Consider the following 11,313-nt stretch of genomic DNA (forward strand, 5'->3'; position numbering starts at 1 on the left):
GTTGAACCTGTTCTTGCTTACTGTAAGTCTCTCTGGATTCAGAGCGTCTGATAAATGACTACATTGTAAATTGTAGCTGACGACCCTGTCAACCCTTTTACAGTAGAACTGTTACTTCTGTTATGAGCCAGCAGGTGGCAGCATTGGCCCACAGTTCAGCTTGTTGACTGTTCAAGCAATGTTCAGAGTGCCAGTGATAGAAGTAGTACTCACATTGTTGAGTGGTGCTGGCCACTCCTGTGCGGAGCTGTCTATGTATGTATGTATACATGTATGTGTACACACGTGTGTGTATGTATGTGTACGTAGCAATGGCATGTAATTATTTGGAGGGAAAATGCTCAGAATTAACACAATTAGTCAAAGTAGCAGAACTACAGTAAAAGCTCACAACATGCCCTTTTCTCATTTATTTGATTGATTGAAAACTATTTGACAGAAATGCAAACAGCCTGCAGTACAAAATACACTTGGTCTAAAAGGATATGAACATTATGGAGGCTCTTTAACCTGATGCTTCTCATTATGAACATTATGGAGGCTCTTTAACCTGATGCTTCTCATTATGAACATTATGGAGGCTCTTTAACCTGATGCTTCTCATTATGGACATTATGGAGGCTCTTTAACCTGATGCTTCTCATTATGGACATTATGGAGGCTCTTTAACCTGATGCTTCTCATTATGAACATTATGGAGGCTCTTTAACCTGATGCTTCTCATTATGAACATTATGGAGGCTCTTTAACCTGATGCTTCTCATTATGAACATTATGGAGGCTCTTTAACCTGATGCTTCTCATTGTGACAAAAGCACATTATTAATGTTGTTCTGCTTTATTTTCTGTACATGTTATTTATTTTCAAAAAGAGCTATGTAACATGTGGGTTGTGAGAGTCTTATTCTTTCCTATACATGTATTAAAGGTAACGGGGCTGGTACAAGGGTGAGTGACAGGTGTCAGTGATTGATGCCACCACCCAAGTTTACTAAGGTAGGAAGTGACACACGGGAGGGATCTCCCAAACAAACAGGGTGTAGGTCTACACGGAGGAGAAGAGGAGCTCCAGGCGCCAGATAGCGTTCGAACCGTTGTTAAAGTTTAAACGCATTTATCTGCAGCCGTAACAATTGAAGAACAGTCGTGCCCGTCGGGTAAAGCATCGCGCTTGGGGTTGCCGTCGGGGATCGGCGTTGGAATCAGGGACATATCTGCCGGCGGTTGGAGGCTAACTGAGCTGCTGCGACCGGTGAGATCATTCCAAAGTGTTCTTGGAGGATTGTAAATACTAAGGGGTACCCCACGCGTTTCGCTCATTGCGTTGGATTAAACTACTGTTCTAGACTCTCACGTGCGCGCGCCTCGTTGGAAGAGGAGGACGCGGTCTTTGTTGTTTGTTTAATACCAAGCACAGTTGCGTTCCGCTGACTTTGGGACTGGTTTGGGGTGGGAGGGGGGTTTGAATGTAATCATTGACTGTTGGTTTGAGTTTGTTTTCTTGTTTGTCTATTTTATTTAGTAGGGAAAGACACAGGGAGAGACGTCATTGTGATGTGTACTGTTTACCTGTGACTTCGTCAATTACAACTTTTGGAGTATCCCTATATAAAGTGTTAAGAGAAAACCCTACGGTCCCGCTTATTTATTCCTTAGTTAATAATTTGCCTTGCTGTGAAGAGGGCGATTGTTACATCATTATGAACATTATGGAGGCTCTTTAACCTGATGCTTCTCATTATGAACATTATGGAGGCTCTTTAACCTGATGCTTCTCATTATGAACATTATGGAGGCTCTTTAACCTGATGCTTCTCATTATGGACATTATGGAGGCTCTTTAACCTGATGCTTCTCATTATGGACATTATGGAGGCTCTTTAACCTGATGCTTCTCATTATGAACATTATGGAGGCTCTTTAACCTGATGCTTCTCATTATGAACATTATGGAGGCTCTTTAACCTGATGCTTCTCATTATGAACATTATGGAGGCTCTTTAACCTGATGCTTCTCATTATGAACATTATGGAGGCTCTTTAACCTGATGCTTCTCATTATGAACATTATGGAGGCTCTTTAACCTGATGCTTCTCATTATGAACATTATGGAGGCTCTTTAACCTGATGCTTCTCATTATGGACATTATGGAGGCTCTTTAACCTGATGCTTCTCATTATGAACATTATGGAGGCTCTTTAACCTGATGCTTCTCATTATGGACATTATGGAGGCTCTTTAACCTGATGCTTCTCAAACATGTTCATGTCAAGGACCCCAAAATGATCTGTTTGTCTGTGGACCCCCGTCTGTGACAGCATAGACCCCAAAATGATGTATGTGTCTGTGGACCCCCGTCTGTGACAGCAGAGACCCCATGAGAGAAGATGCGTATTGTTACAATGTTTCAACACAATTTAAACTTTCAGATTTTATTTCAGATTATGTTTCAAAGCATATTGAAAATAGTAGATGAAAAGCTGACAACGCTGAGAAGCTTGATGAAAGATAGAGATGAAGGTAAAAGAGTTTCTGTAGATTCAGGTAGATCAGAGGACTGGCTAGCATATCGCTCTTTAAGAAACAAAGTGACCACAAAAATGCCTATACTACCAATCTAGAATTGTAGAAATTATACATGATGGTAAAAACGTATTCTCAATCAAATCATGGGTAGAGATAAAATGGGCAAAACTCCATTTATTGAATCAGGTGAAGGCTTCATCACCAAGCCCCAAGAATGTGCTGATTATTTCACAACAATAATTTCAGTAAAGTTGATACCATAAGAAATGGCATGTTGCCTGCAAACGGTCATCTATCTGAATCAATTATTAAAAATGATATCATGCAGGACAAAATATAATGCAAATTTAAATTTTCATTCACTAATGTATCTGAAATTAAAAACCCATTGTCTGAATTGAAATCTTAACAAACCCGGTGGTCATTATAATCTAGACAGGAGACTCTTAAAGCTGTTAACTGGAATTATAGCTCAGATATAGACCAGAACACTGTATAAAGTAATGGTACCAGTAGCAGTGTTACATAGAATAGACCAGAACACTGTATAAAGTAATGGTACCAGTAGCAGTGTTACATAGAATAGACCAGAACACTGTATAAAGTAATGGTACCAGTAGCAGTGTTACATAGAATAGACCAGAACACTGTATAAAGTAATGGTACCAGTAGCAGTGTTACATAGAATAGACCAGAACACTGTATAAAGTAATGGTACCAGTAGCAGTGTTACATAGAATAGACCAGAACACTGTATAAAGTAATGGTACCAGTAGCAGTGTTACATAGAATAGACCAGAACACTGTATAAAGTAATGGTACCAGTAGCAGTGTTACATAGAATAGACCAGGACACTGTATAAAGTAATGGTACCAGTAGCAGTGTTACATAGAATAGACCAGGACACTGTATAAAGTAATGGTACCAGTAGCAGTGTTACATAGAATAGACCAGAACACTGTATAAAGTAATGGTACCAGTAGCAGTGTTACATAGAATAGACCAGAACACTGTATAAAGTAATGGTACCAGTAGCAGTGTTACATAGAATAGACCAGAACACTGTATAAAGTAATGGTACCAGTAGCAGTGTTACATAGAATAGACCAGAACACTGTATAAAGTAATGGTACCAGTACCAGTGTTACATAGAATAGACCAGAACACTGTATAAAGTAATGGTACCAGTAGCAGTGTTACATAGAATAGACCAGAACACTGTATAAAGTAATGGTACCAGTAGCAGTGTTACATAGAATAGACCAGAACACTGTATAAAGTAATGGTACCAGTAGCAGTGTTACATAGAATAGACCAGAACACTGTATAAAGTAATGGTACCAGTAGCAGTGTTACATAGAATAGACCAGAACACTGTATAAAGTAATGGTACCAGTAGCAGTGTTACATAGAATAGACCAGAACACTGTATAAAGTAATGGTACCAGTAGCAGTGTTACATAGAATAGACCAGAACACTGTATAAAGTAATGGTACCAGTAGCAGTGTTACATAGAATAGACCAGAACACTGTATAAAGTAATGGTACCAGTAGCAGTGTTACATAGAATAGACCAGAACACTGTATCATGTAATGGTACCAGTAGCAGTGTTACATAGAATAGACCAGAACACTGTATAAAGTAATGGTACCAGTAGCAGTGTTACATAGAATAGACCAGGACACTGTATAAAGTAATGGTACCAGTAGCAGTGTTACATAGAATAGACCAGGACACTGTATAAAGTAATGGTACCAGTAGCAGTGTTACATAGAATAGACCAGAACACTGTATAAAGTAATGGTACCAGTAGCAGTGTTACATAGAATAGACCAGAACAATGTATAAAGTAATGGTACCAGTAGCAGTGTTACATAGAATAGACCAGGACGCTGTATAAAGTAATGGTACCAGTAGCAGTGTTACATAGAATAGACCAGAACACTGTATAAAGTAATGGTACCAGTAGCAGTGTTACATATAATAGACCAGAACACTGTATAACGTAATGGTACCAGTAGCAGTGTTACATAGAATAGACCAGAACACTGTATAAAGTAATGGTACCAGTAGCAGTGCTACATAAAATAGACAAGAACACTGTATGAAGTAATGGTACCAGTAGCAGTGTTACATAGAATAGACCAGAACACTGTATAAAGTAATGGTACCAGTAGCAGTGTTACATAGAATAGACCAGAACACTGTATAAAGTAATGGTACCAGTAGCAGTGTTACATAGAATAGACCAGAACACTGTATAAAGTAATGGTACCAGTAGCAGTGTTACATAGAATAGACCAGAACACTGTATAAAGTAATGGTACCAGTAGCAGTGTTACATAGAATAGACCAGAACACTGTATAAAGTAATGGTACCAGTAGCAGTGTTACATAGAATAGACCAGAACACTGTATAAAGTAATGGTACCAGTAGCAGTGTTACATAGAATATACCAGGACACTGTATAAAGTAATGGTACCAGTAGCAGTGTTACATAGAATAGACCAGGACACTGTATAAAGTAATGGTACCAGTAGCAGTGTTACATAGAATAGACCAGAACACTGTATAAAGTAATGGTACCAGTAGCAGTGTTACATAGAATAGACCAGAACACTGTATAAAGTAATGGTACCAGTAGCAGTGTTACATAGAATAGACCAGAACACTGTATAAAGTAATGGTACCAGTAGCAGTGTTACATAGAATAGACCAGAACACTGTATAAAGTAATGGTACCAGTAGCAGTGTTACATAGAATAGACCAGAACACTGTATAAAGTAATGGTACCAGTAGCAGTGTTACATAGAATAGACCAGAACACTGTATAAAGTAATGGTACCAGTAGCAGTGTTACATAGAATAGACCAGAACACTGTATAAAGTAATGGTACCAGTAGCAGTGTTACATAGAATAGACCAGGACACTGTATAAAGTAATGGTACCAGTAGCAGTGTTACATAGAATAGACCAGAACACTGTATAAAGTAATGGTACCAGTAGCAGTGTTACATAGAATAGACCAGGACACTGTATAAAGTAATGGTACCAGTAGCAGTGTTACATAGAATAGACCAGGACACTGTATAAAGTAATGGTACCAGTAGCAGTGTTACATAGAATAGACCAGAACACTGTATAAAGTAATGGTACCAGTAGCAGTGTTACATAGAATAGACCAGGACACTGTATAAAGTAATGGTACCAGTAGCAGTGTTACATAGAATAGACCAGAACACTGTATAAAGTAATGGTACCAGTAGCAGTGTTACATAGAATAGACCAGAACACTGTATAAAGTAATGGTACCAGTAGCAGTGTTACATAGAATATACCAGGACACTGTATAAAGTAATGGTACCAGTAGCAGTGTTACATAGAATAGACCAGGACACTGTATAAAGTAATGGTACCAGTACCAGTGTTACATAGAATAGACCAGAACACTGTATAAAGTAATGGTACCAGTAGCAGTGTTACATAGAATAGACCAGAACACTGTATAAAGTAATGGTACCAGTAGCAGTGTTACATAGAATAGACCAGAACACTGTATAAAGTAATGGTACCAGTAGCAGTGTTACGTTGTGATCAAAAGTTTACATACGTTTGTAAAGGACATACTGTCATGATAGTCCTGACTTTCCAATAATTTGTTCAACTCTTATTTTTCTGTGATAGGTTGATTGGAGCAAATACTTCTTTGTCATACAAAAAAATCTTGAATTTATTTGTATTTTTATGAATGTTTGAGGGTTTTCTGAAAATGTGACCAAATCTGCTGGTTCAAAAGAATACATACAGCAATGCTAATCTTTGGTTGCATGTCCCTTGGCCATTTTCACCCCAATTAGACACTTTTGGTAGCCATCCACAAGCTTCTGGCAAGCTTCTGGCTGAATCTTTGACCACTCCTCTTGACAGAATTGGTGCAGTTCATCTAAATTTGTTGGCTTCCTTGCATGGACTTGTTTTTTCAGCACTGTCCACAACTCCACATGTTCTCAATGGGGTTTAGGTCAGGACTTTGGGCAGGCCATTCTAAAACCTTAATTCGAGCCTGATTTAGCCATTCCTTTACCACTTTTGATGTGTGTTTGGGGTCATTGTCTTGTTGGAACACCCATCTGCGCCCAAGACCCACATTTCTGGCTGATGATTTGAGGTTGTCCTGAAGAATTTTGAGGTAATCCTCCTTCATCATTATTCCATTTACTCTTTGTAAAGCACCAGTTCCATTGGCAGCGAAACAGGCCCAGAGCATAATACTACCAGCACCATGCTTGACAGTAGGTGTGGTGTTCTTTGGGGTGAAAGGTCTCACCCTCTTGCCTCCAAACATATTGCTGGTCATTGTGGCCAAACAGCTCAATTTTTGTTTCATCTGACCACATCTGACCACAGAACTTTCCTCCAGAAGGCCTTGTCTTTGTCCATGTGATCAGCAGCAAACTTCAGTCGAGCCTTAGGGTGTCACTTCTGGAGCAAGGGCTTCCTTCTTGCACGGCAGCCTCTCAGGCCATGACGATGTAAAACACGCTTGACTGTGGACACTGACACCTGTGTTCCAGCAGCTTCTAACTCATTGCAGACTTCCTTTTTGGTGGTTCTCGGTTGACTCTTGACCATCCTGACCAATCTTCTCTCAGCAGCAGGTGATAGCTTGCACTTTCTTCCTGATCTTGGCAGTGACACAACTGTGCCATGCAGTTTATACTTAAACAAGTGTTTTCACAGTTGATCTTGGGACCTGTAGCTGACTTGAAATGGCTCCAAGTGACTTTCCTGACTTGTTTAAGTCTATTATTCGCTTTTTCAGATCCATGCTGAGCTCCTTTGACTTTCCCATTTTATTGTTTGGGGGTTGTGGCCAAAAGAGCCCTAAATAATGCTCAGAGAAGTGAACACACCAGATGTAGTCAATCATAATTGACTCATTTGAAGTTAAGAGGCCATGCCACAAAGCTAATTTGATTGACACAACTTTCTACATGACCATGGGTCATAATATAATTGCTGTATGTATATTTATGAACCAGCAGATTTGGTCACATTTTCAGAAAACCCTTAAACATTCATAAAAATACAAATAAATTCAAGATTTTGTTGTATGACAAAGAAGTATTTGCTCCAATCAACCTATCACAGAAAAACAAGAGTTGAACAAATTATTGGAAAGTCAGGACTATCATGACAGTATGTCCTTTACAAACGTATGTAAACATTTGATCACAACTGTACATAGAATAGACCAGAACACTGTATAAAGTAATGGTACCAGTAGCAGTGTTACATAGAATAGACCAGAACACTGTATAAAGTAATGGTACCAGTAGCAGTGTTACATAGAATAGACCAGAACACTGTATAAAGTAATGGTACCAGTAGCAGTGTTACATAGAATAGACCAGGACACTGTATAAAGTAATGGTACCAGTAGCAGTGTTACATAGAATAGACCAGAACACTGTATAAAGTAATGGTACCAGTAGCAGTGTTACATAGAATAGACCAGAACACTGTATAAAGTAATGGTACCAGTAGCAGTGTTACATAGAATAGACCAGAACACTGTATAAAGTAATGGTACCAGTAGCAGTGTTACATAGAATAGACCAGAACACTCTATAAAGTAATGGTACCAGTAGCAGTGTTACATAGAATAGACCAGAACACTGTATAAAGTAATGGTACCAGTAGCAGTGTTACATAGAATAGACCAGAACACTGTATAAAGTAATGGTACCAGTAGCAGTGTTACATAGAATAGACCAGAACACTGTATAAAGTAATGGTACCAGTAGCAGTGTTACATAGAATAGACCAGAACACCATTGAACACATTGTGGTTGTCTGAGTCATCATACAGCCTGTGCCCTGCACGTAAACGCAAGTCAACAGTGTCTCCCTCCTCAAGTCAACAGTGTCTCCCTCCTCCAGCTCTCCAAGTCAACAGTGTCTCCCTCCTCCCTCCTCCCTCCTCAAGTCAACAGTGTCTCCCTCCTCCCTCCTCCCTCCTCCAAGTCAACAGTGTCTCCCTCCTCCAAGTCAACAGTGTCTCCCTCCTCCAGCTCTACCATCATTCCATTAGATATCACTTCACTAACTACACTACAGTATCCACAGTTCCATAAGAGTATCTGCTCATTCTTATACATCCAGACACAGAACTGCTCTGATGTCCACCCGTTATATGCAGCATATGTGAAGTGATAGAGTCCTTTGACCGGCGCAGAGAAGAGCCCTGAGAACACAGGATGAGAGAACACAATACATTAATAGAAATACATTAATTGTAAAAAATACAATTATAACTAAAAACCTTAAATAAAAAGTCAGATCTACAAGTTGTGTGAGTTAAGAGGTTACTTTCCTCATCTCCTCTGGACTGTTGATCTCAATGTGAAACACACAGTGGTGGAAAGTAACTAAGTACATTTACTTAAGTACTGTACTTAAGTACAATGTTCTGGTATTTGTAGTATTTCCAATAATTTTACTTCTACTCGGATCCAAATATTGTACTTTTACTCCACTACATTTATTTGAAAACTTTAGTCACTAATTACTTTGTAGATTTTGATTATTATTACAAAACATATATTAACTACTTCAGCCCTATATACATTTAGGCCATTTGAAAATAGCCGATCTACAAGCTGGTACATCTACAAGCTTGTAGATCTACAAGCTTGTAGATCTACAAGCTTGTAGATCTGCTATTTTCAAAAGATTTATATACATTTGAAAACTTGAAATGGCACGTATATTCTGCATAATGAGTACTTTTACTTGTACTACTTTAAGCACATTTTTAATTCTGGACTTTTACTGGTAACAGAGTAGTTCTATATTGCAGTATTGATACTTTTACTTAAGTAAAATGGAGTACTTTTTGCACTACCTGTAGATGGATTGTAGTTTAATCTCCACCTACCTGTAGATGTATTGTAGTTTAATCTCCACCTACCTGTAGATGTATTGTAGTTTAATCTCCACCTACCTGTAGATGGATTGTAGTTTAATCTCCACCTACCTGTAGATGGATTGTAGTTTAATCTCCACCTACCTGTAGATGGATTGTAGGCGTTGCCGACGTTAGTGATGACCTTCTTGTAGACCAGAGTGGTGGTAGAACCATATGGTCCAACTGAATTACCCAAACCAGCAGAGAAGGCCACCTTCGGTTTGTCTGTCAACACAGGAGGAGAATTATCAAACCGTTTAAATATTATAACAGCATAATACTATATTAAGCCAATAGAGGGAATGCGCGTGACATCATCATTGTTCAGATTATAGCTATCCACGATTTAACTTGCTAAGATGATAGCATCATGGTCCATAGCTACGCCTACTGAAAGGCCACAACTGCACATAGAGTATGTCTTTACTCAAACTGTCTAAATAATATAACTCAGGTGTCTTTTATACTTTTATTGTCGTTTAACAAACATACATTTAACACATGAACTATTTATCTAGGATTGGTTTAAGGGTTAGTTTTAACCCAGTTTAGGTTAGACGTTTAGTTAGTTTTAACTAGTTGGTTAGTTAGGTTCGTTTAGTTTCGTTTAGGTAAAAAACCTGTTACAGATAAGACAGAGATACACATAGCATTTGTCAATTACAGGCAGGTTACAATACATGGATAACACATTATTCATTGATTATTAATAGTTTGCATTATGTATCAATAATTACCATTGGTCTAATGTGAGTTGTTGTTCATCATGTCCATGTGGTTACATGAGGTTGGATTCTTCGTAGTTGGTTTGGAATCTGACTTATTGAAACTGGCGCAAGGCCATTTAAACCCCCTTAGACCTGCCCTGTGGGCAGGTTCACATCAGCTAACATTCAATTGGCTGCTGGTGCTCCTTCCTGTGGTTGGTTTATAGCCAACCTTACTATTGGTTTAAAACCAGGAAGTATTACCTGCCATGTGCTAGCACATGGCCGGAGCACCCTGCTGTGAGGTTTACTGTAGCCATGGTATGGTAATTACATGGGCTGGGGGAATGGTCTATTTCCCCACTCTACTCTCAACTGGTTTATGAGAGTTTAGGGTTTAACACATTAATCATTTACATTCCTTTTAGGTACTGGACATCTCCACCTTAGATAATGCAGGCATAATGTTTTATAGTTAAACACAGTCATTGGGACATGTTGTTGCTCTTCACCGGCAGTGGGCAACATTACTACCCCCGTAGGGTGTCGGAATTCACACCTTTATCTTGTTCCTCCAGCAGCTGCCAGGGGTCTGACAGGGGTCCTAGGCAGCTTTGAGCTTAGGTGCATGTCACTGTCACTTCCACAACATATTTATTAAACATTAACACATCCCAATATCCTGGATATTTCCACACCCCCCGCAAGAACCTATTCATAAACCTATTGAAGAGGTTCTTCAAACACTCATTTCGTTTATAAAGGGTTCGGTTTTCGACACATTGATTATCTGCCGAGGGGGGGGGGGGGGTTGATAAACACAAAGCCATTTTCACCTGGTTGAAAGCCAGGAGGAAAATGGGAAATCACCCCTGAATCAAATGACATTTCAGCTTGCTTGGAATCAGAGGCTGGAATAGACATTGACTTTGGAGTAGTTATACTATGATTAGCTTAACATGCCTTTGAACTGACTGGTTAAGGAATTATAATATTGTTCTTTGTTTTATCTTTTCAGAATTAGTTACTCATTCTAAGGTTCCTGTTTGTTTCCTTACTTGTAATTCTGTTATAATTTGATTCCACTTTGTTCAAACAAATA

The 11,313-nt window shown here is 38.9% G+C and overlaps 1 long non-coding RNA gene across 1 annotated transcript; it reads right to left on the minus strand.

Moving 5' to 3' along the window:
- Positions 1-366: 366 nt before the first annotated feature.
- Positions 367-2,647, minus strand: LOC306918755. Its single transcript, XR_013789392.1, has 2 exons — positions 2,246-2,647; positions 367-510 (listed from the first exon to the last, which is right to left on the minus strand). It is a non-coding gene; the product is annotated as an uncharacterized lncRNA (long non-coding RNA).
- Between the last annotated feature and the right edge of the window lie 8,666 nt (positions 2,648-11,313).

This window comes from Electrona antarctica, assembly GCF_951216825.1.
Source record: "Electrona antarctica genome assembly, contig: scaffold_210, whole genome shotgun sequence".
NCBI classification, from domain to species: domain Eukaryota; kingdom Metazoa; phylum Chordata; class Actinopteri; order Myctophiformes; family Myctophidae; genus Electrona; species Electrona antarctica.